General features: G+C 27.0%; 2 non-coding genes across 2 annotated transcripts; both read left to right on the top strand.

The window, feature by feature from the left end:
- The first annotated feature begins 3,951 nt into the window (after window positions 1–3,951).
- On the top strand, window positions 3,952–4,023 carry TRNAE-UUC (transfer RNA glutamic acid (anticodon UUC)). The gene has a single exon. It is a non-coding gene; the product is annotated as a tRNA-Glu (tRNA).
- Window positions 4,024–4,027: 4 nt separating this feature from the next.
- TRNAQ-CUG (transfer RNA glutamine (anticodon CUG)) lies at window positions 4,028–4,099 on the top strand. The gene has a single exon. It is a non-coding gene; the product is annotated as a tRNA-Gln (tRNA).
- The last annotated feature ends 2,368 nt before the right edge of the window (window positions 4,100–6,467 follow it).

The raw sequence follows: 6,467 nt of genomic DNA, 5'->3' as shown, positions 1-6,467 counted from the left end.
GTTTTTTTTGTAATTCAGAGCCGGGACGGTGATGAATAATATATCTTTTGTTGTTTTTTCTTTTATGCGGCATTATTCGTAATTATATTTGATATTGTTTTATAAGTTTCAAATAATATTTTTAAAGCATTTTTGTGATTTTTTTTTGTAAATAAGTGAAAACTTTGGATTGAGTCTTGTTATTTTAATTATCCTCCGAAACAAATGTTGATGTTGAACAGAATTTTTTGCTATGTATGAATTTTTTTTTGGACAAATATCAAGAAACAGTTGAAAATATAATACAATTCTGGTATTTTTGAAGATTGTAAATTAAAATAATAAATTCTTATTTATCTCCATCAGGTATTTACGTACATTTAATTTTATACACAAATTGCATACTTATATTATTATATTATCTTATTTTACATTTAATTTTATACACAAATTGCATATACTTATATTAATTATTATAATTATTATATTATCTTATTTTACTTACTAAATTCTTAAATACCAGTTAAGATTTCTTTTTTTTTTTTATGAAAAAAATCTAATGTAAAGCATGTTTTCGAAAATTGCATTACTTTTTTTATTTAAAATCATCATACAAGCACTTTTTTTTTGAGAATTTTTAGGACGGCAAAATCTTAACCCTTAAGATTTCTTATTTTTTTTATGAAAAAAATCTAATGTAAATCATGTTTTCGAAAATTGCATTACTTTTTTATTTAAGATCATCATAAGAGCACTTTATAAGAATTTTTAGGACATCAAAGTTCTACGCTCATTAAAGTTTGAAAAATATGTTTTATATCCTAAAATAACAAAAAAAAGGAGAATGTATTGACTCCAAAACATTTTCATTTTGTGTAGAAACTTTAATGAATATAACAATTTCCATCTCATATTACTGAATATCAGAATTACATTGGATTATTAAATGATTTTTGATATTTTGAAATGTAAACGAGCGTCTCTTGTCTGAAAGTAAATTTTTATACCTGGAGAAGCTTCTTTCAACGTCTACTGATGTTATTGGTGCGTACTTGAAAAAGACGGTCTCACTTACTATCAATTCGTCTTCAATTTGAAAAGATGTTACTTCACCTNACCTGTTAATATCCTAGAGATTTTCTTCATTGTTTGGAAGTCAGTGTTCTTCTCCAAAACTTTGTTCAATTTAGCTGCTACACTTTGTCTTATCTTTCCACTTGCTTTTTGCAACAGTTGACCCACTACGTCAATAGAATTTATTGCATCGCAAAGTTCCAATTCTTGTTTCTCCAAGCTTGTAATTGTCAAGGACACAATAGAAAAGTTAGACTTGATAAACGATAAGTTTCCTTCGATTTTATCAGAGGCCTACACGTTTTGCCCTATCTTAATTGATGCAGCATCTTCTGAATCAAGACAAATTATAAGACAAATCTTGTTCTTCATGTAAAAAAAATGCCCCAAAAAATAATAAAAATTGGAAAAATTAACAAAAAACTTAAGAACGGCTTTAAAATGCAAAATACGCCCCAAAATTTTAAAAAAATGCCCCTATAATCTAAAAAAATGCTCTAAAGGACAAAAAATTTCCAAAAATGCAAATGTCATCAAAATCAGGGACTTAGTAATATTTATACTTCTAATAGTGGGGTTTGAAAATTTTTAGTTTTCAATATGCTGCAATATGTTTAAATATTAAATTTGTTAAAAATTGGTTTCAGAAATTTAATTATAATCGAATTATTATTATAAAAACTACCATAAGAAAGCTCACCACAAAAAACATATACATTTCAAATCAAATTTCGAAGAAAGGAAAATTTTTCAATAATTTGAATATTTAGTTACAAAATTGTAATTTTTTCATGCCTTTTTTTTCTTTCTTATTTTTCAATATTTTTATGAAATGATTACTAAAATCGATGACATAATAAAATAAAGATAATATGATAAAGATATTAAATACATAAATTATGTAAAATAACGCTTTTTTTATGTACAGAATATTCCAGTTAAACAGCTTATAGAATCCTTGAATATACTTATAACACCTGTAAACTATTTTTATTATTATTTTTATTTTTTATAAAAGTATAAAAGTAAAAAAGTTCCGCGATACTAATTTGACAAATTTTTTCCTAGCTGCTCCTAGTAATATTAGAACTTTGGATGCACTTTCTTAGGGAAGAAATGTTTTATTTTATTTTATTTTAAGAAACTTTTATTTTCAAAGACAGTAACAACTCGAATACAAAATTAAGGCCCCATTTTAAAAGACGACACACGTATAAAGAATTTTTTTGAACGAATGATCGAATTTCATTAGAAGTGCTATGATTTTATATTTTTTGAGACTTCTGGTACTTTACAATTCTATTTAATAAAAAATGAATTTTAATCTATATGTAATAAATCATTATTTTAATATTTTGATCTTGTTTTCATTAAATTGTATTAATTTTATATTATCGGGCATTGATTAATTATTAATCGGAAAGAGTATTTCGTGTTCATATTGTTAAAATCTGTTGTGCAGTGCGTAAAATAAAAAACGGACTACCCTGAATTAATTTTGATCGGATCTTCGCGTTCTACGACTCAATGGTTCGAAGGGGTGACTTCTAATATATTAATTAATTAATGCAGACGATATTTTAAGTTACGAAATAAGTATCAATCACGTTCTTTCTCTGAATTAGTTTTACCTTTTATATCTTTTTTACGATGGATTCGAATTTTTGACTCCCAAAATATAAAGGGTAGCCGTAAGCTGGGAAATTTACTACCAATAGTTCGGTCAGGAGAGCGATCCGAAGTTTGGACTCCTTAATGTTAATTTTACTTTTTGCGTATTTCACTATATTTCGGGAACTTTTTTTGTGTCTGATTTCATAGCTTAAAATATCGTCTGCACTAATTAATTAGCCTATTTGAGGTCACCCTCTCGAACCATTAAGATTGAGTTCTTGAGCGAGAAGATCCGATCATTAGATCAAAAGTTATTCAGGGTGGTCCATTTTTTATTTTGCGCACTGTTCATTATACTTTATTATTCATACAAAAGAAAGAATGTAATTTTATTATTCATATAAAATTGTTTAGAAAATAATTAACTTAGTCGAATAAAAAAATTGCTCTTTCCGGAAGTTTCATTTTAAATTTTCAGGTAGCGACGAAATTAAACCCTGTCCCATTTTGTTACGTCACGTCGCTGGTATAGATCTTCAATCATGGGTTGGTGACTGCTGACTGCAATGTGAGAGTCAAGCAGACCGGTAAAGTTTATTCCAACGATTTAAGGGAAATAGGCAGAGAAATATTAAACGAAAGGGAAAAATTGCTAAATGAAAGGTGTTCATATTTCGCATGCTTTAGCTTTTGACCATCTATGAAAAAGTGAACTCTTCCTTTGAGCTTTCCCGCCAATAAAACAAGATTTCTTATTTTTTTTATGAAAAAAATCTAATGTAAATCATGTTTTCGAAAATTACATTACTTTTTTATTTAAGATCATCATAAGAGCACTTTATAAGAATTTTTAGGACATCAAAGTCTTAACCCTGCTAATAATTTTTGGGGTTTTCAAATGTAATATTTAGAGCCCGGATTTTGATGACCTAAAAAATCTTAACTAATGCCCTTAAAAAGTGCAAAAAATGTTCTTAAAAATGCGAAAATTGCGCTAAAAATGCCTTATNAAGATGGCGTAGTTTATTTTAAACAGGCAAAATATATACAGCAAGTAAACACTATCTGTTTGGAAAAAAAAAAAAAGTAACAGTATCTGTCTTTAAAAATCTATTTTTATGAATGCTTATAGTGCAACATCATCTAAGAATGTAAACATTATTTCCTTATCTCTGTATAATGGAATTCAAAAATTTTATTAGAATAATTATTATTAAAATCCTCAAGACTTTCCTGAAAGTAATGACAAACTTTATTTTTATTTATTTTCGCTCAGTTTACAAGTCCCATGTGGTCTAGTGGTTAGGATTCCTGGCTTTCACCCAGGCGGCCCGGGTTCGATTCCCGGCATGGGAAGATAGGTTCCATGGTGTAATGGTTAGCACTCTGGACTCTGAATCCAGCGATCCGAGTTCAAATCTCGGTGGAACCTAGTTTTTGAAAATTCTTTTTGCAGCATATTGAAATAAATTTAATTAATAACATAACTGTTAAGAAAGCATTAGCATTTCATTGTAAGCATGTAATACCGTATAAAAGGGATTTCTTTCGTATTTTTTTAAAAGAAATTATTAAGCCAAATATTCAAGTCATATCGAACAAACTTCTTTTAATATTCGACTTTATTTAAAATAATTTTTTTCTAAATTTAAAAAGTGATTAAAAAAGCTTTCAGTGTGCCATAAATTTTCATATAAATCGCTATAACTTAAATATTTAGAAAGTACTATATTATTGTGCTTAGAATTTTTTCGATGAGGAAGTTCAATGTTTTGGACAACCCCGCATCTCCGTACGGGAGGTGATAAAATTGGAGAAATTTTTTTAAATTATGCAATTTATATTNTATTTAAAATAATATTTTTCTAAATTTAAAAAGTGATTAAAAAAGCTTTCCGTGTGCCATAAATTTTCATATAAATTGCTATAACTTAAATATTTAGAAAGTACTATATTATTGTGCTTAGAATTTTTTCGATAAGGAAGTTCAATGTTTTGGACAACCCCGCATCTCCGTAAGGGAGGTGATAAAATTGGAGAAATTTTTTTAAATTATGCAATTTATATTAAAAAAAAATATTCTCAGAAATGAGTGCAATATTAGAAATATGCAAGGAATGTCATGTAACGAAACTAAATTGTTTTAAACGGGTAAGAACTCATCGTTAATTGGCTCCACCATTTTGTTGTTTAAGATTTTAATTGATAAATGAAAGTTAAAAACCAAGTTGAAATTCTAAATTGAAGGAATTTATTTTTAAAATCTTGGCATACTAAGACTATAATTCTTTGGCTAAGTATGAAATCTTCATAAACTAAGTTATAAGATGGCGCCATCTATATGGAGATAATGTAACAAGTTACAAAAACTCTCAATTGTTAATCGAAAATTGTTCTTTTAAATATTTTGATAACTTATAAAAGTGAGGAAAGTATTTATTTTTTATCAATTTGCCTTCTTTTGAACTTGTTACACATGTTCACTTGTTTGAACATGTGCAGAACTACAATTTTTTTTACAGATTAGTTATTATACTTAGGTCTACACCTGTGTTAAATTGTTTTAATTAGTGTTTCATAAATTTTATAACAAAATTGGCCAATTTTTTTTAAAAAAATTGTGAGCATCTATTTGCTTAGATATAAGAATAAATCTTACAACAACTGCAAACCATTCTGAATAAAAAGAATGATTTATAAATATGAGTATTTAAATAACATAATAATTATGCTAAAATGTTTTGAAGATTTTTTTATAAAAATGCAAGCATTATTTTGCCTATGTATATATATTACTATTTTAGCTCTTAACTTATAGTCGCTTTAAAAAATATTTGAATTCATAAAAAATACATAAAAGTTATCAAAAAATGGAATACAGCAGGGAATAATATCATTTATGTTTTTTTTTTACATATTTTTAAATTAAAAAAAAAAATATTATATGTAAGAGACCTTTTTTAAAATGTTTTGTAAAATATGGACATTTAAAATTATTTTAAAGTGCCATTTTTTATTTTTTATAATATCAATGTAAGAAAAATGGCAATTACTTACAGTTAAGGCCTTTTGAACGAAATATTTGTAAATTTTTTTTTCGTAAATATTTTTACATTTTCCTGTTAGGAAATTCTTGTAAATGTTTACAAACATTAAAAAATTAATTTTCCACTGTGAATATAGTGTTTTTCTTTGTATATGGATATAAACAAATGAGTTTCTTTCTTTTTAAATTTTGGAGCAAAATAACGATTAAAAAGTTTTGTAACAACAAACGAAAATTGGAGTTTCATTCTTTCCTTGGAGTGATGGTCAAAATATTTTTGCACTACTAAAAATTTTCAAGCAAAAAAAAAAAAAATAAATAAAAAAAAATATCTGAGATTTGAATTTGATTGTTTAGAATTTTTTTTTTTCTGAGTATTAACCTCCCTCCCTCAATATATAGATACTTATAGAACTTAGACGAATAGAAAAAATATTCAATATCAAATATTTTTGACCTTGCTTAGACCTTTTCCTAAAATTTTAAGATTATCTCTCCAGCTACAGACGTTTAATTTATAGGAATTAGATCACATGCAAATTAATATATATATATATATAAACTCAGCAGCGCGACAGCCCATAGAGGGCCAAGGCCTACTGTGCCCATCTCAGTTTTCTTGACCTTTGGGGTGCAGGAGCAGATGTTCCGGTTAGGTGGTCAGCCGAACGCGAAACCCCCAGTGTTTAGTTCCCAAGCATGCTTGGTACTCATTTATCGACCCACTGAAGGGATGAAAGGCTGAGTCAACCTT

Source organism: Parasteatoda tepidariorum, chromosome 6 (assembly GCF_043381705.1).
Source record: "Parasteatoda tepidariorum isolate YZ-2023 chromosome 6, CAS_Ptep_4.0, whole genome shotgun sequence".
NCBI lineage: Eukaryota > Metazoa > Arthropoda > Arachnida > Araneae > Theridiidae > Parasteatoda > Parasteatoda tepidariorum.
This window is presented reverse-complemented; position numbering and strand designations above follow the sequence as displayed.